We start from the raw sequence: 27,423 nt of genomic DNA, 5'->3' as shown, positions 1-27,423 counted from the left end.
TAATTTTATGTATTAACTTGAGTATTTTTGGATGAGACTAACATTTAAATCGGTGAATTTTGAGTTAGCAGATTATCTTCCATAATGTGGGTGGGCCTTATCCAATCAGTTGAAGACCTTAAAAAAAAAAAAAAAAAAAAAAAAAAGACTGGCTTTCCCAAGTAAGAGAAAACAAGAGGCAGTCCAGTGGATGCCTTTGGACTTCATCTGCATCATCAGCTCTCCTGGGTCTTGAACCTACTGTACCACACTATAAATGTGACAGTCTCCAAAATGACATGAAGCAATTCCTTATAATCAATATCTTTCTGAATATACACATATCTTATTGGTCCTGTTTCTCTGAAGGATGCTGATTGATTCAGGGACCAACTGTTAACATGCTATAGAATTAATGTTTCTTAGAATACACTTTGAGAAAAGGGAATCTAGTCCAGTTTCCTCTTATTTTACAGCTATGGAATCAGTCTCAAGGTTTTGTATGTTCAGCATTTATCACATGCTTGAGCAGTATAGCTCAATAATTGTTTACTTGCTTTAAACAGTAATCTGTCTAGGAAGATAATACAAACTTGTAAAATAAATTTTAAAAGATTCAAAGAACTCTAAAGAAAAAATTGAAGAGACTAAGAATAAGATATGATGAATTATGAAATAAATTACTCCATGTTAACTACAGGATTAGAGATAGAAAGAGGTCATTATAAAGAAAGTCAGAATTAATATAGGCCACAAAGGATGAGCAAACTCAATGGCAAAGTTCTGAAAGTTAAACATTTGAAGACTCAAGAAAACACAAGTCATGTTCTGGGCATAATGGAAACCAGCTTGACCAGGCTACTAGTCTTCACCAATAATCTTTTAGTTCTCTCATTTAACTTATTATTGAGCATCATTCATTTACCAGGGACCATTTTAGGTGCTGGGGAAACAGCAGTGAGTCAGGTGAATAATGCCTTTGCTCTCATGGAACTTACATTGTAGAAGGGGCAGATAAAAAATAAAAATAATAAATGTGCCATATTGGGAATAAATGTTAGAAGAAAAAAATTAAAGCAGAATAAAGAGGTTACAAGGAGTATTGGGCTGAGGGGAAATTACTCTCTTACAAAAAGTGCCAGGAAGGTCACTTTACTTAGGTGACATTGAAGCAGAGCCCTGAAAGAAATGAGAGCCATGCAAATTTCTGAAGGAAGAGCATTTTCGGCAAAGGGAAAAGCAATGCAACTACCAAAGATGAGAGCATGATGTTCATGTTCAATGAACAGTAAGCAAATGGGAGTAGGGCCAGGCAGAAGGTAGGATGCTAGTAGAAGGAGATGAATTCAAGGAGCTGGTTAACTTTGGCCTTATAGGCCAACTTAAGGGTTTGAGTTCTAAGTCTAAGTCAGATGAAGAGACTGAAAGATTTTGTACAAAGAAATGATAGGATCCCTCTAGCTGCTTATTGAAAATAGGCCATAGCTAGAACAAGGAGATCTTGCTATAGTCTGGAGAAATAATAAAAATTCTTTTGAAATTTGATGGTAGTAGTGGAAATAGAAGTGTTTGGAATCTAGATATATTTTGAATGGACAACTAAGAAGATTTGGTGATGGTAGTGTAAGACAAAGTGTTCCGTACAAGGAGGGAAAAATCCAGGCTTCTGGTCTCTCTTGTTACTATTTGGTTCTGTGACTTTGAACAGCCCACATAATTCCCTTTGGGTCTTGCCTACCCCACTTATGAAGGGGTCATTAATTTCTTGCTTGGAGTTAGCAGACGAAGTCAAAGGGTCTCATGAAGTAACTTCAGTTGTAAAATCTATACATTTAGTTTAGTCTGTGCCTCAAAATTAGCACTCTATTATTTACTTTTTTGTATTGCTCACTATAATATCATGTAAAGAATTGTATCTTCTCTACTACATTGTATATTTCTTGGAAGCTGGAACCTTGTCTAATACCCTTACGTATCATCCAGTGTTTATCAACTGATTGAGAATAAACAATCCTCAGATAATAAATATAGTGCTTTCCACTACTTCTTTTATTTTCCTGTGAATCTTTAAAGTTAGTGCTTAAAAACAAGCTCCAGTTTCAAAGAGCAAGGAAGGGAAGGGAACCAGGAAGGAAGTTCCAAATCAATAGTTACTATGTTGAGGTAGGTGGATTAGTTAAGAAAGGCTTAGTAAAGAAGTTGAAAGTTTGACATGGGAACTCTATTTTATTAGTTTTTAAGATTTTATTTACTTATGAGAGAGAGAGAAAGAGTATAAGCAGGGGGGAGTCAACGGCAGAGGGAGAGGGAGGAGCAGACTCCCCAATGAGCAGGAACCACGGCCCCCCTTTCCCCATGCAGGGCTCCATCCCAGGACCCTGGGATCAATGATCTGAGCCGAACACAGATGCTTAACCTACTGGCCACCCAGGTGCCCTGGGAACTCAACTTTAAAGGAGAGGTGAAATTTTGTAAGAGAAGGGAAAGAAAGGCATCCCAGGGAGAAGAAATAGCACTACATGAAAGTGCATTCTGTGGAAAAAGAACCATTGCCCCAACTGGAGCATGGCATGCCCAGGATGAGAAAGGTAGCAAAATGGAGAAGAGTAAATCTGGAGAGGTAAGTGGCATCCAAATTATGATAAATTCTGCATGTTTCTAAAGTGTTCACATTACCAAGGAGAATCTGGGAGGTTATCTTTAGAATGTAATCACCATAACAGCAAGGCCTTCTACCTATCTTGCTCTCCATTGTATTCCTAGTGTCTGTCACATGTCTGGCCCATAGTAGGGGTTCAATAAATAGCTGCTGAGTGAATCACTGTTTTTAAACAGAAGAACAACATGATCGGACTGTGTTTTAGAAAAATAGCTGGTAACGGAGATGAGAAGTCTGGGAAGTGAGATAGAAAAGAGGTAGAGAGACCACCTAGTTAGTAGATTATTGACAGTCTAGATTAACCTTAATAGGCCAGGTATACAATGTTCTTAATTGTAATCAACAGGAACTTTGTTGAATATAATTTAAATAATTGAATGCTAATAACAACTACATTTTCTTCAAAAATATTCGTATGCAGGGGTACTCAATAAATATTTATAATTTTTTTAATATTTATAAATTTAATGCAGAAAAGCCATTAAATCTACATGACCTAATCTGCTTTGTTGGTTGAGCGATCAATCAATATGCAATGATTCTGATACCAAAACTGCTGTAAATGACTCACTTTGGAGAATACTGTTCTCTGTGATGTACACAAAATAGTTATTCCTTTCTTGCAGTATTAACTGGTTTACATAATTCTTTATGGGATGATATCAAAGTCATAACATTGCAAAAGGCAAGAAGGCAGAGGGATTATTTGTGAAAAAATTAAGGATTCAGAGGAATTCTTTACAATAAAACAGAATTTTCAATAAAGACTAGAGAACAAGTGAGAAAGGATGGTCCAGGTCTAGAAGGAGTAAGAACTGAGGAATGAAAATTAACAAGAATAAAAGAAGGTAGGAGACAAGACCAAGAAAGTGAAAGAGGTCAGGGTTGAGAGACATTCAGCGAGGACTCAAATGGAACTAAATATTGGTCTTACATACAAAAGGATGTTCAAGTAACAGGGGGTGCTGGGGATGCAAACAAACAAACAATTAGATCTAATTTTAAGTCCTGAGCCTTGCCTTCCTCATTAGTAAAAAGCGGATAACAGTACTAACCTTCCATGTGGTTATGAGGATTAAATGAGATAAACATGAAGTACAAGGCACATAATAAAGTATGTGACAATATAGCTATTAATTCCACCAGGAAGAAGGCAAAAGGCTGATTCTGTAAGTTAAAACAACTTAGGGGGCACCTGGGTATCTCAGTCAGTTAGGCATCTGACTCTTAATTTCTGCTCAGGTCATGATCTCAGGGTTGTGACATCGAACTCCATGCTGGGTGCCAGCTGGGCATACAGCCTGCTTAAGATTCTCTCCCTCTGCTCTCATCCACAGATGCCTTCTCTCTCTTTCTCTCTTTCTCTCTCTCTCTCTCTGTCTCTCTCTCCAAAACAAAACAAAACTTAGGAAAAGTTTTCTGACTAAACCTGAAGTAATAATCAGAAAAGAGAATTTTAGCATTTGAAATTTTTGAAGCTGAACAGGCTCAGACTGAATTATGCTTTTTACTTCTTATTCCTTCCTGCCCCTTCCTGCACCAAGTTGTATAGATATTTGATGATCTTTCCAACAAAGTCAAGCATTTTAATGAAAATTTTAAAACAGAGCCAATGAAAGGGGGCTAAAAGTGTTATAAGGAATTAGAACTGTCTACATGATTTGTGGAGTCTAGTGCAAAATGAAAATGCACTTTGTTTAAAAATCATTAAGTATTTCATCAGTGATACAGAGGATTAAACCAAACGCAAGGCCCTCTGAGCACAGAGCCCTGTGTGACGCATAAGTCACAAAGCCATGAAGCCAGCTCTGCAAGGAATAAACCATGCTGGCATTCAGGTGGTAAAGTTTACCCCTAAGGCTCTAAAAGCACAACCATGGGGTCCTTGGCAATGAGTATTCAAGAAATGTATCAATCGACTATGAAGTTTCTAGGGTCTTGAGATACATGGCATACAGGCACCAGTCACAGTGCCAGCTGGCTTTGGAGAGATGCTGGTTGATGGCCAACTGACATTAGAAGAGTTGGAACTAACCGCTTTTGAGACCTGCATGAAATGTAATCATTTCCTGACTCCTTGATTTTTCATGTTAGTTAATTAAGTTACCACTTGGAGACAGAAAGCCACTGATTGAATTTTTAAAAAACTATTCTAGGGCATGTAAAACTTTCATTCTGGACCACCCGAAGTGGGTGTATTTCTAGCTAATGTGAGGGAGTTGCCATTTCTCCCCAAATCCAACATCTAAAGGCAGGCTTAGCCTTGGGAAAGAAAACTGGTCACATTTTAAGGGGTAAATTTATTTTTAGCATTCCCACTTTTCATCTCCCTTTCACTGTCCTCCTCGTGAATGCCAACAAAAAGAAAAGTCCTTTTAGAAAATACATCGTAGTTTCAAGAGTTTAAATCTTTTAGAGACAAATGATACAGACAACAAGCACATTTGGACATTGTTATTTCCCTATGGTTTCCATTTTCCTATATTTTTCCTGTTCTTGTTCTTCTGTTCCTTTCTCTTCTTCTGCTTCATCTCCTTTATTTACTTTGATCCAGTGTAAATGTAATACCTGATTATTAAGTGCCTCTTTGTGTCACGACAAAATTGACTAGACAGTGGGCCAATCTTGTTTCCAATCCACCTACTGATGCTTATTTCAGCCCTTTGGGGGGAATATGAAAAAGCTGCATCATTATTATAATGACATTTGACAATGACTGCCTTGTTTCTACTCAGAATTGTATCTAGAACCAAAATGGAGTCCTCTGTTTAAGCACTTAATTTCACAGGTTAAAAACAACTTCAGAGAGACAGACCAGTCCAGGGTAAACCCAGGTGCAGATGGAAAGCAGGATTCACAGTATAAACCAGGAAACTGTACCATTGGACTAAACAGAAAGGGCACAGAGCTGTCAACTAGCAGGGACTCAATGAGTATGTGTCCAACTGAGTAAAGAAATGCAGGATGACATGAAATTTTAGAAATCTAGGTTCTCATAAAGGCTCTGCTATTAACTAAATATATGAATTAATTATTATAACTAATAATAAATACAAATTATAGTAAATAATAGAGATGTATTATAATAAAGATATAAAGAGAAATTATAATTATAATAAAGATAACAGAGATAAAAAGATAATTATATATAATAATAATATAAATAAGTTGATTATAGTAAAGATAAATTGATTAAATGATTTAATGTTTTACAACCTCTTTTTCATCATCTACAAAATAGAATAATACTGTTTTGACCAAAAACATAGTTCCAGGAACAATACTCTTAATACATATGCTATAACATAATTTATATTAATTACATAACAATTTTTGGCCAGATTGTTGAAAAAATTTTAAGTATTATATTTAAGGTTATTCTTTTCCAGAGTCTGAAAACCATCTTGGTACCTAACACTGTGGCCTTGAAATTTTGTATTTTATCCTCAGGGTTGAGTTGTGATATAGAACAGACCTGAACTGTCTCCCCATAGTACTTTGTTAGGGGTGTGCTTCAGGAATAAAGCATGTGTTTTATGGTGTGATCAGGGAAGGTCTCTGAAAAACAGCCCTGTGTTATCATTGTGCCACTTTCCCCCTAGTTGAGACAGATTCACATTCAACATTTATCAAATGTCTTTAATTTACAATGTGTTTGGTATTAGGTTGAACTGCACCTAAAATTGTCTTTCTTGTGGGTCAAGAACAGTGAACCTTGACAATTTCATATGGCTCCACATAATACTTTAACATGTTACTCTCTTTTCTCTGACAATTATTCTACGAGGTAGACGATGTTACCCTCATTTTATTGATGAAGAAATGAAGCCTCAAGAAAATTAAATATATTTGCCTAAGGCTCTACAACTTGTGAATAGCTGATCATAGAAACCTCAGATCTTTGGATTTCAAGTAGGATGCTATTTCTTCCATAGTACAAAAGAATACATAAATTTAAAAGACAGTGATTCAGCAATGTAATAAAAGTGGGTAGGTCATTGGGAAGACTCCATGAGTTGAGAAGCTCTAAGAGTCCCCAAAGAAGTTGAGAAGTAGAGAAGTGAAGTAAAATAACAATTACCAAAAAATGTATTAATTCCCTTCCTCCTGGAGACAATGGAATTGTAGCTTCAATAATGTGTGTGCGCTGGGCAGAGAGCATAAGGAAGCAAACAACAGCTACCCTGTGACTTGATGGTTCCTGGAGGCAGTAAGTAGTTAGAATCTGACTAAATGGATGTAGAGACAGAACTGATGGGAGAGGAGAGGAAGTGATAAGGCCGGGCTAGAGTCAAGAGCTTTTTCCTCTCTATCTGCTAACTCACTTACAGTGCAGCTCTTGGAAAGCTGAAGTTGAACATAGAAGCAACTGAGCAGAAACCAATTATTAATTGAATAGACTCTGCAAAATGAGGCTGTGCCACATTAATCAGCAGCTTTTCACAATCTGTCCACTACATGTCTGATAAATGGGTTGTGCATTATTTTCTGTCAATTAAAATTCTTAGTATGATTGTAGTAAAAATGCTTTGTCTTTACAGATGTTCCCAGAAGTGTTAGAAGAAGAATGTGCTGGCCAGAAATATCCCTTGAATCTATGAGGGAGAAATTCATAAAACTGTATGGATCATGATCTTCTACAAACATTTCACTGCCTTTTTTTCTCTCACACCCAGACCCTGGCAAATATCAGTGCAGGAAAAATAAAATCAGATAAAATAAAATGTCATCAGGCAGTGATGTGCGTCTTTTTTGTGTATCATCTCCATTTCTCTCTATAGTGATTTAATGATCACTAATCACATACAAAACATTATGTGAAATGATGGAGGGGTGACTAAGAAAGACTGCTCTTTTCTGGTACCTACACCCCCTTTCTGTCTTGTTACACAAGAATAAGTTAATTTATAGAAATGCCACTGACTTCTGGGCATTGATTTTGTATCTTGCCACACTGCCAAATTGCTGTATGAGTTCTAGCAAACTTGGGGTGGAGTCTTTTGAGTTTTCTATCATGTCATCTCTGAAGAGGGAGAGTTTGACTTCTTCTTTGCCAATTTGAATGCCTTTTATTTCTTTTTGTTGCCTGATTGCTGAGACTAGGACTTCTAGTACTATGTTGAATAGCAGTGGTGAGAGTGGACATCCCTGTCTTGTTCCTGATCTTAGGGGAAAGGCTCCCAGTGCTTCCCCATTGAGAATGATATTTGCTGTGGGCTTTTTGTAGATGGCTTTTAAGATGCCTACACTCTGAAGAGTTTTGATCAGGAATGGATGCTGTATTTTGTCAAATGCTTTCTCTGCATCTATTGAGAAGATCATATGGTTCTTGTTTTTTTTCTCTTGCTGATATGATCAATCATACTGATTGCTTTATGAGTGTTGAACCAGCCTTGCATTCCAGGGATAAATCCCACTTGGTTATGGTGAATAATCTTCTTAATGTACTGTTGGATCCTATTGGCTAGTATCTTGTTGAGAATTTTTGCATCTATTCATCAGGGATATTGGTCTATAATTCTCCTTTTTGGTGGGGTCTTTGTCTGGTTTTGGAATTAAGGTGATACTGGCCTCATAGAATGAGTTTGGAAGTATTCCATCTCTTTCTATCTTTCCGAACAGCTTTAGTAGAATAGGTATGGTTTCTTCTTTAAACGTTTGATAGAATTCCCCTGGGAAGCCATCTGGCCCTGGACTTTTGTGTCATGGGAGGTTTTTGAAGACTGGGTGACAGGCACTGAGGGAGGCACTTGATGGGATGAGCATTGGGTGTTATGCTATATGTTGGCAAATTGAACTCCAATAAAAAAAAAGAAAAATAAATAAACTAACACCTGAAAAATGCCCCCCCCCCAAAAAAAAGAGTAAGTTAATTTACATTATGATTATTGGGCCTTTACATGTTCTACTTCAGAAGCATTTTATTTTATTTTATTTTATTTTATTTTATTTTATTTATTATTTATTTATGATAGTCACAGAGAGAGAGAGCGAGAGGCAGAGACACAGGCAGAGGGAGAAGCAGGCTCCATGCACTGGGAGCCCGATGTGGGATTCGATCCTGGGTCTCCGGGATCGCGCCCTGGGCCAAAGGCAGGCACCAAACCGCTGCGCCACCCAGAGATCCCTTCAGAAGCATTTTAATTGAGGACTTGGGAACAGCAGAGTCAGTAGTGTGGAGGAACTAATGCCCAAACCTAGTTCTTAACATAGGGTCTTTGGATTCCCTATGAGGCCCATGAATGGGTTTCAAGGGATCTATAAAAAACCTTGAAATCTTATGTAAAACTTTGTGTGTGTTTCTGCATATACACATACATTTTTCAAAGAAAATCAATAGTTTTCATCGAATTGTAAAGGATTGATTACTTTAAAAGGAATCTTAAACCCCAAAAAATAGTACTAGAGATTTGGTGCCGGTGATTAAGTGGATAAGGATCTAGGAAATCTCTTAAGATCTGGAGGTCCTTCCTGGGATTTCAAGTTCCACCAGTCCATCAACTGCCCAGTCTCTAGGTTAGTTTTCTTACGTAAAGAAAGGTTGCCGCTGCTGGTGATCCTACTGATTTTGCCCTGTCTGGAGTAGAGGCTTTATGCTCCCCTTATGGCAAAGTTCAGCTCTTCATGAAATAAAAATGCCCCCCCCGCCCCCCGGGAAATTACCATCTCTTCATTCAGGGCATACCAGATATCCAGAAGGGCATTTTCCAAGCCTGGCTGGCCAACTTCCTCTTCATTCCCCTCTTACCCTGTTAGGCTAACCCCAAGTTTACAAAATTACCTACACAGAACAGGAAATGCAAATGTTAAAGTGCTCATAATGTTTGGCCACATTTTTCATGTGATTCACATTAAAGCATCTTATGTAAAAGTTGAACAAGCATTGAAACAAGTATACTATTTACAATGTAAATGAAATTTTAAGAATTATGGAAAATGTGAATTCCTTGACTTCTTTGGCCAAGTTTGGAACTTTTACAGAAGCGTTTGTTGGTGGTGGTGCTTTTACTACTCTTTGTTTCCTTTTATTTATATGAAACAAAGTGGGAATAGAGGTGGGGGGGGAAAAAAGGAAAATGACAGGAAACAGCCCTCCACCTCCGCACCAAAATACCAGCAGAAAACCACAGTTATGCTGCCATCTAACAATAGACTCTGTTTAAGAAACTCCCTGATCCCAGAAACAGTCATGTAACTCTAGACAATAATGAAATTACATCCTGCACATGCTCAAAACCATCCTCCATAGCTTCTAAGGACATAAATTTCTTTGTTGATGTTCTTTGCTTTCTTGAATTCTCTGAGGAGATTTTGTTTTTAGTAAAGAGCCTAACTGTGGCTTTCAGAGGTGGTGGTGATGGTGAAGATGGTGGACACAATTGTGGTAATATAAGCTTATCAGGACCTTCAGTTTCAGTTGCTAGTAATTGGGAACTGAGATAGATGTGCCTGACTATTTCTTATCAAAGAGAGGAGAAAGCAGCCGCTTTTCTTAGGGAGAACAAATGTCTGTCAGGGTAAATGATTCATGCAGAACACAGCCTTTTCCAGTGTGACAGTAGCTGGGCTCACTCTCAGTGTGTCATCAAGAGACCAGTAATTTCTAAACCTCTTAAGAGAAAAGGTTTAAGCTGCTCTTGGAATCACGTAAGTGCATTCAATTCTACTTTGCAAACCTTAAAATGACGAGTATCCCTTGTTTAATTTTTCCAAGAAAAAGGTAAATACTAAATAATGATAATAACAATAACTTTTGTACTGACATTGTTTTAAGAGTGTTGCTCACAAAGATCATCTGAGATGAGAACGTAAAATATATTACCAGAAATTGAAAATTAGGGATGACATAGAATATATCTCCATGATTTTCCCAGGTGCTGTTCAGGTAGAGTTTGCCCCCTGGAAATCAGAGATCTGATGATGGTAAATATAATGATGGTTCTATAAGATTCTGGGATCCAGTCACCTGTGAGGTTACCATGTTCTGTAATTCTAGAATCCAAACTCCCAAAGGAATATAATCAACACTCTATGTAATCTGAGGAATACAATCAAACAGACATGCTTACTGCACAAAGTAAGCCTGAAAGTCAAACATCCACACTGAGGTAATACAGCTCTCAAAGGGATCAAATGACACCAGAGACAAATGTATCAAGTTGTTGTGGCAACTGATCCAAAGTGTGGTCCAGCTGTTCCCAGTCTGTTTTCCCAACATCAGAGACTATTCACTCAGGCAAACCATAAAAATACCTCCTTGCTCATAAAAAAAGACATTCTCTGACTTGTACGCCAGATTGTTCATCTCCTCAGGCCATGGTCTGCCTTTCCCCATTCTTCTGTTCATCAGTGTAGGATTTGGGGTGAATCCTGCCAACAATTACACTTGGGTTCCCTAATTCAATAGAAAGGCCAGTTACCTCAGAAGAACAAGGGACCATGTGACTCATCCATCCACAGCCGCACACAAACTCCATTCTCATCTTCTAGGCCCACTTCTTTGAATCAGGTGTTTACACTCATCCTGTCTGGGCAAATGCTTTCAAAGTACATTCAAGGGGAAGCTGACTTATATTTTTCTCTATAAAATAGATTAAGAAATACACCTATTAAAAGAACTAGTGAGGGAACTAGTCAGTAAGAACTTTTTTCTGTGAATAGACCTTCTGTGATCAAAAACTCACTAAACAGATCCTGGATCATCACTTATTAGCATTAACTGTGTGTACTTAGACAAATTACCTACTCTGTCTTGTCAGGGTAATACTTTCCAGACTTTAATGTGCATATGAAATACCTGGGTCTTTATTAGGATGCAGATTCCTATTCAGTAACTGGCCTGTGTTGAGGCCCAAGAGTCTGTATGTCTAATAATTCCCAGAAGATGCTAACGCTGCTGATCTGGACCACACCTTGAGTAGCAAGGTAGTCAGGTATTTCAGGGATTGAATTTTATATAAAGCAGCTAAAACAATATTTGGCAGATGGAAGGCTTTCAGTTAGTGCTCTTCCCTTTCATTTTCATCATCCTCACCCCCACACAATATATCATATAAAACACCAGGTATCCAGAGCTTCAGTTTCTCTGAGGATTTCCAGTTTGAGACAGGCAAAACAGAATTCTAATAACACAAAATCTTTCATTCTTTTCTTCTAAATTGAAAAGACACATAGAAAGCAAAAATGGTTGGGCAGGCTGGGAATCCTGGAAAGTCCCCCCCAGAAGGTGGCTGCACTTTGGGTCATAGTAGTCTTTTTGACATTAGACACTGAGTGAATGAGGAGACACTGGAAGTCGTGGGAATGACCCATTTAGCTTCAAAACATGTTTAATATAACACACTTTAAAGCTCTTTCATGCCTCTTGCCAAGAAAGGAACTTCTTCAGAGACAATGTATATATTTTCTCATCTCAAAGTATATATATATAAAAGTCAAGAATATGGATGGAGGGAAATAGCAATTTCAAAAAGGCACCATATTACTCATGTGCTATGTGGATGAAACATTTTGAAAGATTCTATAATGTACTGTACATTTAGAAATGTGACTTCTATAAAAATAATAAGTAATAGCCATGATCAAAAACTCACTAAACATTCATGATTGTAAGTATTATGCTAAATGCTTTACATGCAGTATCACATTTTCCTCATAGCAATATATATTGGTGGGGAATTATATGAAACCTCAGACCCACTCCCATCTTGGAGACATTGGTCTAGCTGTTCCCTCTACCTGGAACACACTTCCTCAGGATATCTGCTTAGCTGACTCCCTCACTTCTTTCACATCTTTGCTCTAATGCCCTTTTCAAAGATCACCCTATTTAATACTGTGGTCTGCCCTCCTCCCTCCAGCACTTCTTTTATTCCTTTAAACCTATTTAAGACTCAGTACAGTCACATGAGAAATAAGTGTTAGAGCCCAAATTTAAAACCAGAGAATCTGACTCCAGGCTAGTCTAAAACTTGTTTAACAGAGGAGTAAAGACAGTAAGGGTCTGGAATTTCTAAGTCTAATAGGCTGGCATTCACATCCTTCCATTTCCCATGAAGTTACCAACGAGCACTTCCCTAGGGTAGGATCTAGGATGATTGAGAAAAGGACGGTTAGGACCTGGCACAAAGATAGAAGGGATGATCTTGGAATTTCAAGCCTAGTAAGTCTCTAAAAGCAGCCCATTTAATACCCATACATTTAGCAGATGCCCTTGATGTAATGCATAAAATGTGCTGGGGCAGCTTTAATGAATGGCAGATGTTATTAGCTATACCCAAGGCTCTGGACCAGTGTTTCTCAAACTCTTCCTCCTTAGGCAAAGGAGATATCGTGGGAACCTGGAGATAATGCCAGATCAAGTCTTCTTTGGGGTTTTGTGTATATGTGTATACTCTGATGAGAAAGGAATAGTGCAAAGCAACAGTAAGCCACTTGGGACAGCTTCCCTGGGAGTGACTGGGGTAAAAGCAGCCATGAACGGAGACTACACAGCCTTCCAGAATTAGACTGAGAGAAAAGCTACAAGCACCCTTTCAGCTGATGATAGGGAGCCTGGGTCCCTGGGCTCATACCTGGGTCATAGGTATTATGCCTAATTTATAAAAGAAGGCATTGAGGCTCAGTGAAGTACTCACCAACTTGCCTAAGTTCACACAGACAGTAGGTGCTAAGGATATGAATTCAGTCTACTAGACAACAAAATTCATGCTCTGGGTAACTTCTATAAAGCACAAAGCTTAACCCCAGAAAATGATCAATTAAAATTAAATAAATAGGGATGCCTGGGTGGCTCAGTGGTTGAGCTTCTGCCTTTGGCTCAGTGTGTGATCCTTAGTCCGAGGATCATGTCCCAAATCGGGTTCCCTGTGATTAGCCTGCTTCTCCCTCTGCCTGTGTCTCTGCCTCTCTCTCTCTCTGTCTCTCATGAATAAATAAATAAAATATTTAAAAAATTAAATAAACACACACACACATAAACACACACAGGTGTGTGTATACAGTGTTTTTAAACACAAAGAATTCTTTAATTCACTTCTAGAAAGTTCTCTTTCTCTCTCTTCTTTTTTCTCTAATTTTTTTTTTTTTTTTTGTAGCCCAGCTCCCTATGTCATTTATGGCTCCCTTCCCTCCTTATCTTTTCCTTTTTAAGTCCTCTGCAGCAGATATTTGTTTAGCACAACTATCTCTGGAGCCCACAAGGATCTTCTTCACAGGATCCTTCCCACAAGGATCTATTGTCATCCTTACTTCCTCCACCAGGAGCACCTCTCCCTTTCTACCTCCTCTTCTGGAAGGAGAATAAGCATGGTTTCCAAAAGTGATCACTAGAAGGACAACTTCCTTGTTAACTAGAACCCTATTAAGCTCCCAGAGGGAAGGATCTTGTCTTTTTTTCTCCCTAGTTTATTCATGACATTTAGCACAGTGCCTAAACCTAGCAGGTGTTTAATAAATATCTTTTGAATGGATTAATCAATAAAACACAACAGGGTTACCCCCCAGTACCGCCCAATTTCCTCTTTTGGCTGAAAAGACCATAAGCAAAAATCTTGAAGCATCTGCAGAATGCTATAAAAATGTTCAGTAACAGAATATGTGCTAAGCATCTGTATAAATAGTGACACACTTTCATAAACACAGAGAGATGGGGGGGGATCACAGAAAGACAGAAGGGAAAAGAACAAGGGAACTCACATTTGTGAGGGCTTAACATATTGTGTGTGCTGTGCAAAGAGCTTTTCATGTCTCACCCTACTTAGCCTTCTAGATAGTCCTGTGCAATGGGCTTTAACTGTACTTAATAGATGGGAAAACTAAAGGATCCTTCTGCAGGATTTACTTCTTCCTCAAGACCACCAGTCTAGTAAGGGTCAGAGGGATTCTGTCCAGGCCTGTTTGACTTCAAAGCCCTTGTTCTTTCTAACAAACCAAAATGCACAGCTCCATAGGTTCTTGGCTTCCAAAATAGTCTCTTAAACAAGTTTTTACACTCTTATAATTCACTTACATTGTTAAATCTTGCTTCTATTTTTTTTTCTAAATAAGGTCCACATTTCAACAGCACTGTTTTCTCTAAAATTGGGTATTAATTTGATTAATTTCCTCAGCTTTTCCCTTAAAGCAGAATCATTGCTTAACAAGTCATTCTAATGTCCCATTACTCCTGGAAATGCCTGTGAACTTCCAATAGCTGCTATTCTCACACATATGTTGTAGGAAAATCCATAGTTGTGCTTGCAATGACTTCCTTTTTAAAATGTTCATTTTTATGCTTTTACATGTAGTTGAAAATCTAAATTATAGAATTGATCTATTAAAATTGATCTCTTTAAGCCTACAACTGTAGGAGACACATCACATTTGTTTTTCTGCAACAGCAGAAGAGAGGAGCGATGTATATAAGTGTAGACTAAGACCAAAGAGGTCTTAGTTAGTACCAAAGTGCTGACTTCTGTATACAAGAAAAACTTACTGAAAATTAGATGACTTGAAGTTCTGATTCTAACTACAGGGGCAGGAATTTTCTGAAGGCCAATTCCCAGGACGATTTTTCTTACACCTTTTCTCCTATCCACATATTAGAAAAGAAGCTACTGGAGAAAGCTTTATGCCAAAACCTCAAGTGATAAATGTATCCTCAGAAATCAGATCCAGGCAGTCATCTTCTATGGCAGCGATCTCCAGCTCTAGAGTGTGACCAGCATTGCCTGGAGGGTGTGTCAAGGCACAGATTGCTTGGTCCTGGTTCTGTGGATCTGGGATGGGGCTTGGGAATCTGCATGTCTAACAAGTTCTCGAGTATTGCTACTGCTGCTGATCTAGAAACTATAAACAGAGTGTACTCACTGCAGTTTAAGTGCTCAGGGCCTACTGATGCTCAATCAGAAAGCTCCAGGGTAGTAGTTCTCAATTCTCACTAAATGTCAGAATCAACTAATGAACTTCTTAAAAGTACTGATGATTGGGCAACACAGCCATAGAATTTTATCCTGTTGGTCTCTGGCAGGGTTCAGACATCGAGAACACTGGGGCTTGCCTAACTCGACAAATATTAAAAAAGGATTTCATATCTTTTTAGAAATTAATTTTCAAATTTTATCTTATTAAGATAATCTGAGAGATTACTTACTTGTAAAGTGAGAATATTATCTTTTTTCCCAAGATAATTGTGAGAATGAAACAAGGTAAAATACATAAAGAACCTCGACACAGTGTGAACAATGGTATGTGACATTATTTAGTAATTTTTTTCCTTTGTGGTTCAGCACACTCTTCATGACTGCTAATAAAGCTTCCCTTAAAAAAATGTGAGAGAAACAAAAAAGCAGACAGCAGAATTTTGGGTTAAATATGGAGGTTTAAAAACAGGTATTTACTAAGCTGTCTCCTAAAACAACAGAAATGGGACCAAAAAAAAAAAAAAAAAAGGAGAAGAGGTGTTCACCTACATGGTACCAGAGAATAGGACAGGAAAACATCACAAAGATATTATAAGCAAATTGAAGGAAGAGTGGTATTTTAGCTGACCAGAGGACACTGGATTCCACATCAGTCTCAGAAGCTGGAAGCAGCAGGTGCCATTGAGAATAGGAGGATGCACTGAAACAGGACAACTGAGAAATAACTAGATCCTCAGATCCCTACCCTTTGCTATAACAGTGGTTATTGGAAATGTGGTCCAGGGACTCCTAGGGAGCCCCAAGACCCTTTCAGGGGTCCATGGAATCAAAACTGTTTTCATAATTACACTAAAACAATTACTTGCCATTTTCACTCTCATTATCTCACAAGTATATAGGGGAGTTTTCCACGGTCCATATGACATGACAATGTCACTTCTCTGACAATTAATGAAACATAGAACTCTTATTTTCTTGTTTTCTAGACTTTTCTAAAGTATAGTTTTGGGGTATAAGTATGTATGTTTTCAAAAGTTAACTCAGTTTGTTCTCAATACTTCTACTGTGTTTTACAATCTATACCATCATACCTGCTATAACCTGTGTAACACCATAATCATTCAGTAAGTTATTTAGAAATTCTGATATCTTACTTTTGCCAATATGGAAATAAAAACACTTTGTTGTCTTGTTTTGCAATAATATCTTAAAATTATTTTGAAGACTTTTCTAAATTTTAAATTTGGAAAGCATCTTAAAGAGCAGGTTATCATATTTCACTGGCTAGAAAGGTACACAAAATAGCTGAGGGACTGATAGAACCTGTACAATCGATATTACTAAATGCCTGCCAAATGAAAAGTCAGTAAGTTGATAAAAGAAATCACCTCAGTGCCACTTCTCAACAATACAGCAACTTGTTAAAGATTTAGCTGCAAACATGAAGACAAAATTAATATTAATATGGATAGGTCTACAGATGAAGCTTTTTTTCTTGTATCCATCTAATGTCAACACCAACTAATCATTGGTAAGATCTTCTTTTATGTGAATGACACTAAAATATACTGGTTGTATTAGCACTAAATACAAATAGATGAGATAAAGTGTTATCTCATTTGTATTGGAAAAACTATAGGGACATTTGGACTGATGGTACAACTAAACTTGCCAGTGCTAAAACTACTGGCAAGTTCACACAAATCAAGTCAGGAGCATCAAAATGTTGGTGATTACTGTCACATACTTGCAATAAAACAAAAATGCCAGTTTCACTAAAAAATTTCCTTGATAAAATAGTAAAATTATTAATTTTATTAAATTCAACCCCTGAGTACACATTTTTAAAAATATTCTATGACTAAATGAGAAATATACATAAAAGACTTCATCTCCACAGTAAAATATGTTGTCTATCCCAAAGACAAGCACATGTATGAGCTGCAAACTGAATTGGTCATTTTTTTTCATAGAACAATATTTTTACTTAAAATGATGGACAAATTATAGTTATTCAGTGTTGGTTATTGGGAAGACCTTTTTTTTTTTTCAAAAATGAACAAAGTAAGCCTTTCACTTCAAGGAAAACAATCAGAACTTGTTGCTGATTATACATTTTGAACTGTTAGGTGAACATTGGAATTTTAGAATTTTAGAAAGCTCATAATTACTATTAGCTTGTCAGCTTCCCAAAAGATTTTTCTGATTAGGTCAGTGGTGATATTAATAAATGTGCTTTTTTTGATGTTTCATAAAAAGTGTTAACATTCACATGAGATCTGTATAACTCATAACTCAATAAAACAGTATTTTCCAAATGACTGATGTATGATACACAATCATGCATGGGTAAAAGATATATTCAAAACATAAGAGCAATAGATTTTTATGCATCAGAGCATATGAAGCCACGTCACTGATACGGCTTGTATTTCACACTTCAACTAACCTTTAGAAACCTATCACTTATTGAACTTGGTATAATATCTGAAAAAAATAGCCATGATAATCTGAAAAAGGCTATTTAAATACTGCTACCTTTTCTAGATACATATCTCTTGGACTGAAAGTTTTCTTCAAATTCTCAAACCAAAACAACATACTGCCATAGAACATGTATGAAGATATGAGTCCTATCTTCAATTAAGCTAAGTATTAAAGAGATATGCATGAATATAAAATAATGCCACTCTTCTCATTAATTAGTTTTTGAGAAAATATAGTTATTTTTATAAAATACATCATTTATGGTAAAATGTAACAGGTTTACATTTTTTACTATTTTAAAATAAGTATGTTTTAAAAATTATGTTTTAATTATAATACTTATAAATATGATCTGCATAAAAATTACTGGGGCAGGGATCCCTGGGTGGCGCAGTGGTTTAGCGCCTGCCTTTGGCCCAGGGCGCGATCCTGGAGACCCGGGATCGAATCCCACGTCGCGCTCCCAGTGCATGGAGCCTGCTTCTCCCTCTGCCTATGTCTCTGCCTCTCTCTCTCTCTCTCTCTCTCTCTCTGTGACTATCATAAATAAATTTTTAAAAATTAAAAAAAATTACTGGGGCACTCAATATTTTTCAAGATGAAAGAGTCCTGAAACGGAAAGTTAGAATGATCACTGCCTTACACATTTAAGAAACTACCCCATTTCCGATAAAGTGGAACACTCAAAGTTGAGCTAGAGTCAATGTCACTAAGCACAGTTGAGGTGGGGCCAACCACATTGCAAACAAGAGGATTAAGTGAAAGGCTACATAGTAAAAAATAAAATATCTAGTCCCTTTCCTTAAATGTGAGAATACCTGCTGATTTATACATCTAAGATGAGAGAAGAGAGAAATCTTCTCAAGGGAAAACTAAATTACATAAGAGAAAAGACCAACAGATATGGACAGCGAGGAGTCCCCTAATGCAATAAGCCAGGCAGATCACTCAACAGAGACCCCCATTAGTTAAAAAGAAATATCCACAAACAAAAAACATCTGATCAGCTTTTCATGCATCTCTTAATAGGAATAGAATTCTAAGGATCATCTGACATTTGAGGAAAATTTTTAATGTGAAAGACAGAAACCAAAATTTTTTAAGATGGCAGAAGTGGGGAAGATCAAAGAGCAAAAAAATTTAATGCAAAAAATATAAAAAGATTATTGGAGCAAGGAAGAAAGGAAAGAAGGAAAGGAGGGAAGAAGAAAGAGAAGGAGACAAGAAAAAAGAGGAAAAGGAACAAAAGAAACAAACAACTAAAGTTGATATCCTCAGAGAAAATCTTAAATCCTTGAGATTTATCAGAAACAGAAGAAAAAGTAAGGGAGAGAAAATATATAACAATTAGAGTACTATTTGAAGAATCCTTATATCTAACTAGCAGAAGTTCCAGAAAGAGAAAGCACAAAAAATAAATAAATAAATAAATAAATAAATAAATAAATAAATAAATAGAAGGAAATTATCAAGGAAAAAAAATCCAAGAAAATTTCCCAAACCGAAGGGTATGAATTTCAGATTGAGAGAATCTATTGTATACCTAGTGACCAGAATAGAGAGTCACATAAAGGATCCTTGGGGACAAAGGAAAGATCTTAAATGTACCAAGAGAGAAAAAACAGGGAAAATAAAACGACTGGAGATTAAAAAGGCATTGGACTGCTCAATAGTTACAGGAAAGCTAGAATAAAATGGAACCAAAGCATCAAAATCTGAGCGAAATCTGTATGCATCCAAAATATAAATCAAACTCTAATACAAGGTCTCAACATGTTTACCTCTCATTAATCTTTTCTCAGGAAGTTCCTAGAAAAAGAATGTTCCACCAAAATGAGGGAGTAAACCTCAAAAAAAAAGGCATGGATCCAAAAAATAAGAGAGTCAAAAGAATCCTTAAGATGATGGTGAAGGAAGATCCCAGGACAACAGCTGTGCAGGAAGCACGGAGATCAACCAGTCCAGATGGGACCAGAGAAGGGATGGCTTCAGGAGAGCAGGACAAGGACAAGATGAAACTAATGACTACCTGGGGTGTTTGCAGAGAGAGGGGAGATTTACCTCTCTGATACAGAGTTTAGGGATGAATAATAATCTAATTATTATTAGATTAATAGAAACAATATAGGCAAATGAAAAAGAGATAGTATTTAACTCAGGGAAAACAAGTTGTGAGAGAGAGAAAGAAAATTTAACACAACACATTCTCTCTCTGAGTCATATTTACACAGTAATAAAAATGTGAATACTGAATTCTGATCTAACAAATGCTTAGATCTAAAATATTGGGGGATGGGGAAAGGTAAATATGTTTTAGTATGTGAAGAGTTAGAGAGGTATAAGAGCTAAATTCTCTTTTTCCATAGTAGGAAATTAATAGATAACATTTGAATTGTGGAAAATATAAAGAAATGGCAGCATCAAATTTGTTTAGAAATATGGAAACAGAAGAAGTGTCTCAAATCGTGATGATTGGTTCTGGAGAGGTGGATAAGGGGGTGAGAAGGGTAGAGCTGGGTACTGATGGTTTATATTATAAACAAAAATACAATACATGCTTATTACAGAAAAGGCAAAAATTTTACTTAGTAAAAATGAGAATGAAAGAGTTCCATTATTCCCTATATCTAAATATTAACACTTTTGACCTATTAGTGCCTCTTATGTGCATTTTTTATATTATTGAAGTACAATTTATATATTTTTTATATTTTACTTTATTCACAAAAGCATTTCCCTCATTTATTATACTTTTCATGAATATTTTCATAGCAATAAATTATATTATATAATAGATAACATTATTTAGGTGTAACAATTTAGGTTTTTTTCAAATATGTTGCTATAAAAAAGTTTAAACAGAAACAAGTAGAAAAAACTACGTAATGAGAACAGTAAAGCTACTACCTAGGTTCTGCAATTAACAGTTTAATATACTCGCTCTATCTCACACTTACAAATCTATCACTGTATCCACCCATTGATCCATTTTATATTTTGAAGCCTTTCAAAGTAAGTTGCAGACTTTACACTCCATCCTAAACACTTTATTAGGAATATTGCTAGCTAGAGTTCAACATCTCAACATTTATGGTTTTTCTTCATCTGTTTACTTATTTTTCTTAAGTAAATTTTACATGTATAATAATATGCACAAATCTTAAGTGTATCATTTGATGAATTTTAACAAATGCATACTCCTTTGTAACCCCAAACCCCTATCAAGATGTAGAATATTACAATAACCCCAGAAGTTCTTTCATGTGCCTTCCCCTCTCAATCCATATTCCTGCCCTCTACAACTGCAAAGGCAATGTTATAACTTTTAAAACTTCATATAATTGCAATACGTGCAATTTTTTACATAAGCCTTTTTCCACTTAGCATAATGATTCTAAGACAATATCCATGTTGTGGAGTGTATCATAAGTTTGTTCTTTTATCTTGCTGAGTAGCATTCCTTTGTATGAATATACAATAGTTTGCTTCATGTATTCTCCTGTCAATGGACACCTGCACTGCTTCTAGTCCTTGCCTGCTATGAGCATTCTCAGAAAAGTTTTTGCGTGGCATTTGTCTTCAATTCTTTTGGGTATACACCTAGCAATGGAATTGCTTTGTCATAGGATAGGTATACATTTAGTTATATAAGAAATTGCCAGATTCTCCAAAATGAACCATTATATATAGGGATATTAAGAATTTTTAATCTGTGTCAATTTTGGTAAATTATATTTTTCAAGAAACATGTCCATTTCAATTGTCAAATTAATTGGCATACAGTTATTCATAATATTCCCTTATATTTCTTTTTTGCGTATAATTTTATTGAAGTTCGATTTGCCAACATATAGTATAACACCTAGTGCTCATCCTGTCAAGTTTCCCACTCAGTGCCCATCACCTTGTCACCCCATTCCCCCCGCCCACCTCCCCTTCCACTGCCCCTTGTTCATTTCCCAGAGTTAGAATTCTCTCATGTTTTGTCACCCTCTCTGATTTTTCCCACTCATTTTCTCTCCTTTCCCCTATGATCCCTTTCACTATTTTGTATATTCCCCATATGAGTGAAACCATACAATGATTGTCCTTCTCCGATTGACTTACTTCACTCAGCATAATACCCTCCAGTTCCATCCATGTCGAAGCAAATGGTGGGTATTTGTCATTTCTAAATGCTGAGTAATATTCCATCGCATATATATAGACCACATCTTCTTTATCCATTTATCTTTCAGTGGACACCAAGGCTCCTTCCACAGTTTGGCTATTGTAGACACTACTGCTATAAACCTTGGGCTGCAGGTATCCCGGAGTTTCACTGCATCTGTATCTTTGGGGTAAACCCCCCAGCAGTGCAATTACTGGGTCGTAGGGCAGATCTGTTTTCAACTCTTTGAGGAACCTCCACACAGCTTTCCAGAGTGGCTGCACCAGTTCACATTCCCACCAACAGTGCAAGAGGGTTCCCTTTTCTCCACATCCTCTCCAACATTTGTTGTTTCCTGTTTTGTTAATTTTCCCCATTCTCATTGGTGTGAGGTGGTATCTCGTGGTTTTGAGGTGTATTTCCCTGAAATACAAGTGGCAAGTGATGCAGAGCATTTTCTCATGTGCTTGTTGGCCATGTGTAGGTCTTCTTTGGTGAAATTTCTGGTCATGTCTTTTGCTCATTTCATGACTGGATTGTTTGTTTCTTTGCTGTTGAGTTTCATAAGTTCTTTATAGATCTTGGATACTAGCCCTTTATCTGATACGTCATTTGTAAATATCTTCTCTCATTCTGTAGGTTGTCTTTTAGTTTTGTTGACTGTATTTTTTGCTGTGCAGAAGCTTTTTATCTTTATTAAGTCCCAATAGTTAATTTTTGCTTTTGTTTCCCTTGCCTTCATAGATACATCTTGCAAGAAGTTGCCGTGACTAAGTTCAAAAAGGGTGTCGCCTGTGTTGTCCTCTAGGGTTTTGATGGAATCTTGTCTCACATTTAGATCTTTCATCCATTTTGAGTTTATCTTTGTGTATGGTGTAAGAGAGTGGTCTAGTTTCATTCTTCAGCATGTGGCTGTCCAATTTTCCCAGCACCATTTATTGAAGAGACTGTCCTTTTTCCAGTGGAGAGTCTTTCCTTCTTTGTTGAATATTAGTTGACCATAGAGTTGAGGGCCCATTTCTGGGTTCTCTATTCTGTTCCATTGATCTTTGTCTGTTTTTGTGCCAGTACCACACTGTCTTGATGATCATAGCTTTGTAGTACAACTTGATATCCGGCATTGTGATGGCCCCTGCTCTGGTTTTCCTTTTCAATATTCCCCTGGCTATTCAGGGTCTTTTCTGATTCCACACAAATCTTAAGATGATTTGTTCCAACTCTCTGGAGAAAGTCCATGATATTTTGATAGGAATTGCATTGAACGTGTAAATTGCCCTGGGTAGCATTGACATTTTCACCGTATATATTCTTCCAATCCATGAGCATGGAATATTTTTCCATCTCTTTGTATCTTCCTCAATTTCTTTCAGAAGTGTTCTATAGTTTTTTCGGGTATATATCCTTTATTTCTTTGGTTAGGTTTATTCCTAGGTATCTTGTGCTTTTGTATGCAGTTGTAAATGGGATTGACTACTTAATTTCTCTTTCTTCAGTCTCATCGTTAGTGTCTAGAAACGCCACTGATTTCTGGGCATTGATTTTGTATCCTGCCACACTGCCAAATTGCTGTATGAGTTCTGGCAATCTTGGGGTGGAGTCTTTTGGGTTTTCTATGTACAATATCATGTCATCTGTGAAGAGGGAGAGTTTGTCTTCTTCTTTGCCAATTTGAATGCCTTCTATTTCTTCTTGTTGCCAGATTGCTGAGGCTAGGACTTCTAGTACTATGTTGAATAGCAGTGGTGAGAGTGGACTTCCCTGTCTTGTTCCTGATCTTAGGGGAAAGGCTCCCAGTGTTTCCCCATTGAGAATGATATTTGCTGTGGGCTTTTTGTAGATGGCTTTTAAGATGCTGAGGAATGTTCCCTCTATCCCTACACTCTGAAGGGTTTGATCAGGAATAGATGCTGTATTTTGTCAAATGCTTTCTCTGCATCTATTGAGAGGATCATATGGTTCTTGTTTTTTCTCTTGTTGATGTGATCTATCACGTTGATTTTTAAAGAAGGTTTTATTTATTCATGAGAGACAGAGGAGAGAGAGGGAGAAAGAGAGAGAGAGAGAGGCAGAGACACAGGCAGAGGGAGAAGCAGGCTCCATTCAGGGAGACCAACATGGGACTCTATCCTGGGTCTCCAGGATCAGATCCTGGGCCAAAGGCGGGGCTAAACCGCTGAGCCACGTGGGCTGCCCACGTTGATTTTTTTTTTTAACGAGTATTGAACCAGCCTTGCATCCTGGGGATAAATCCCACTTGGTCATGGTGAATAATCTTCTTAATGTACTGTTGGATCCTATTGGCTAGTATCTCATTGAGAATTTTTGCATCTGTGTTCATCAGGAATATTGGTCTATAATTCTCCTTTTTGGTGGGGTCTTTGTCTGGTTTTGGAATTAAAGTGATGCTGGCCTCATAAAATGAGTTTGGAAGTACTCCATCTCTTTCTATCCTTCGGAACAACTTTAGTAGAATAGGTATTATTTCTTCTTTAAACGTTTGGTAGAATTCCCCTGAGAAGCCATCTGGCCCTGGACTTTTGTGTCTTGGGAGGTTTTTGATGACTGCTTCAATTTCTTCTCTGGTTATTGGCCTGTTCATGTTTTCTATTTCTTCCTGTTCCAGTTTTGGTAATTTGTGGTTTTCCAGAAATGCATCCATTTCTTCTAATTTGCCTAATTTATTGGTGTATAGCTGCTCATAATACGTTTTTAAAATCATTTGTATTTCTTTGGTATTGGTTGTGATCTCTCCTCTTTCATTCATGATTTTACAATTTGAGTTTTTTTCTTTTTAATAAGGCTGGCTAATGGTTTATCTAATTCATTCTTTCAAAGAATCAACTCCTGGTTTTGTTGACCTGTTCTACAGTTCTACTAGTCTCTATTTCACTGAGTTCTGCTTGAATCTTTATCTCTCTTCTTCTGTTTGGTGAGGTTTTATTTGCTGTTCTTTCTCCAGTTCCTTTAGGTGTGAGGTTAGCTTAAGTATTTGAGTTTTTCCCAATTATTTGAGGGAGGCTTGTATTGTGATGTATTTCCCTCTCAGTACTGCTTTTGCTGTATCCCAAAGATTTTCAACAGTTGTATCTTCATTTTTATTAGTTTCCATGAATCTTTTTAATTCTTCTCTAATTTACTGGTTGACCCATTCATCTTTTAGTAGGATGCTCTTTAATCTCCATGGGTTTCAGTTTCTTGCAACTTTCTTTTTGTGAAGCATTGTGGTCTGAAAATATGCAGGGGACAATTCCAATCTTTTGGTATCAGTTGAGACCTGATTTGTGACCCAATATGTGGTCTATTCTGGAGAAAGTTCCACGTGCGCTTGAGACGAATGTGTATTCAGTTGCGTTTGGATGGAAAGTTCTGTATATATCTGTGAAATCCATCTGGTCCAGTGTATAATTTAAAGCCCTTGTTTCTTTGGTGATGTTGTGCTTAGAATATCTGTCATTTGCATAAAGTGCCATGTTGAAGTCTTCTACTATTAGTGTATTATTATCTAAGTATGTCTTTACTTTGGTTATAAATTGATTGATATACTTGGCAACTGCCACATTAGGGGCATAAATATTCATGATTGTTAGGTCCTCTTGTTGGATAGATCCTTTAAGTATGATATAGTGTCCCTCTTCATCTCTTACTACAGTCTTTGGGATAAACTTTAATTTATCTGATATGAGGACTGCTACCCCAGCTTTCTTTTGAGGACCATTTGAATGGTAAATTGTTCTCCAACCTTTCATTTTCAGGCTGGAATTGTCCTTAGGTCTAAAATGAGTCTCTTGTAGACAGCAAATAGGTGGGTCTTGCTTTTTTAACCAGTCTGAGACCCTGCATCTTTTGATGGGATCATTTAGCCCATTCACATTCAGAGTAACTATTGGAAGATATGAATTTGGTGTCATTGTAATATCTATTCAGTCCCTGTTTTTGTGGATTATTTCTTTGTGCTTTCTGTTTCTTTTACACAGTCCCCCTTAATATTTCTGGCAGAGCTGGTTTGGTGGTCACATATTCTTTCAGTTTCTGCCTATCTTGGAAGCTCTTTATCTCTGCTTCCATTCTGAATGAGAGCCTTGCTGGATATAGTATTCTTGGCTACATGTTCTTCTCATTTAGTATACTGAATATATACTGCCAGCCATTTCTGGCCTGCCAGGTCTCTGTGGAGAGGTCTGCTGTTAATCTAATATTTCTCCCCATATAAGTTAGGGATCTCTTGTCTCTTGCTGCTTTAAGGATTTTTCTCTTTATCTGTGGAATTTGCAAGTTTCACTATTAAATGTCGAGGTGTTGAACATTTTTTATTGATTTGGGGGGGGGGACCTCTCTATCTCCTGGATCTGAATGCCTGTTTCCCTCCCCAAATTAGGGAGGTTCTCAGCTATGATTTGTTCAAATATGCTTTCTGGTCCTCTGTCCCTTTTGGTGTTTTCTGGAACCTCAATTACATGTAGATTCTTCCTTCTGAGGCTATCATTTATTTCCCTTAACATTTCCTCATGGTCTTTTAATTGTTTTTCTCTTTTTTCCTCAGCTTCCTTCCTTGACATCAACTTGTCTTCTATGTTGCTCACTCTTTCTTCCACCTTATTAACCCTCATCATCAGGATCTCCACTTTGGATTGCATCTCATTTAATTGACTTTTAATTTTGGCCTGATTAGATCTAAATTCTGCAGTCATGAAGTTTCTTGAATCTTTTATGCTTTTTTCCAGAGCCACCAGTAGCTTTATAATTGTGCTTCTGAATTGGCTTTCTGACATCGAATTGTAATCCATATTCTGTAACTCTGTGGAAGAGAGTACTGTTTCTGATTCTTTCTTTTGTAGTGAATTCTTCCTTCTAGTCATTTTGCTCAGTGCAGAGTAGCCATATGAGTGGGTTGAGTCAAGAGTATCAACCACGACCTAAGTAATTTCACCCTAGATGATTCTGATGAGGTCAGAGACCAGAAAACGGAAACAAAGATCAGAACAAAATAAAACAAAAGGACCACTAAAGTGAAAAACAAATTTTAAAACAAAGTAGTAAAAAGTAAAAGGTGATATGCTATATATTGGCAAATTGAACTCCAATTAAAAAAAAAAAAACAATGGCTCCAATAGCTAAGCATCCAACTCTTGGTTTTGGCTCAGGTAATGATCTTGGGGTCTTGAGATTGAGCTCCCAGAAGGTCTCTGTGCTCAGTAGGGAGTCTGCTTGAGATGCTCTCTCCCTCTTGCTCTGCCCCCCTCCTCTCC

General features: G+C 37.1%; 1 protein-coding gene and 1 long non-coding RNA gene across 5 annotated transcripts in view; one reads left to right on the top strand and one right to left on the bottom strand.

Moving 5' to 3' along the window:
* LOC140621029 (uncharacterized) overlaps nucleotides 1–7,346 on the top strand; it is a 40,944-nt gene extending 33,598 nt beyond the window's left edge. Inside the window, exon 3 of the long non-coding RNA XR_012020754.1 lies at nucleotides 7,180–7,346. This is a non-coding gene — a long non-coding RNA (uncharacterized lncRNA). The remainder of the gene's footprint in view (nucleotides 1–7,179) is intronic.
* Nucleotides 1–27,423, bottom strand: part of HPSE2 (heparanase 2 (inactive)) — a 629,145-nt gene that overhangs the window by 185,729 nt on the left and 415,993 nt on the right. The gene's annotated exons all lie outside the window — the stretch shown is intronic.

This window comes from Canis lupus, chromosome 29, assembly GCF_048164855.1.
Source record: "Canis lupus baileyi chromosome 29, mCanLup2.hap1, whole genome shotgun sequence".
Taxonomy (NCBI): Eukaryota; Metazoa; Chordata; class Mammalia; order Carnivora; family Canidae; genus Canis; species Canis lupus.
The sequence above is the reverse complement of the archived record's forward strand: the minus strand, read 5'-3'. Positions and strand labels throughout refer to the sequence as shown.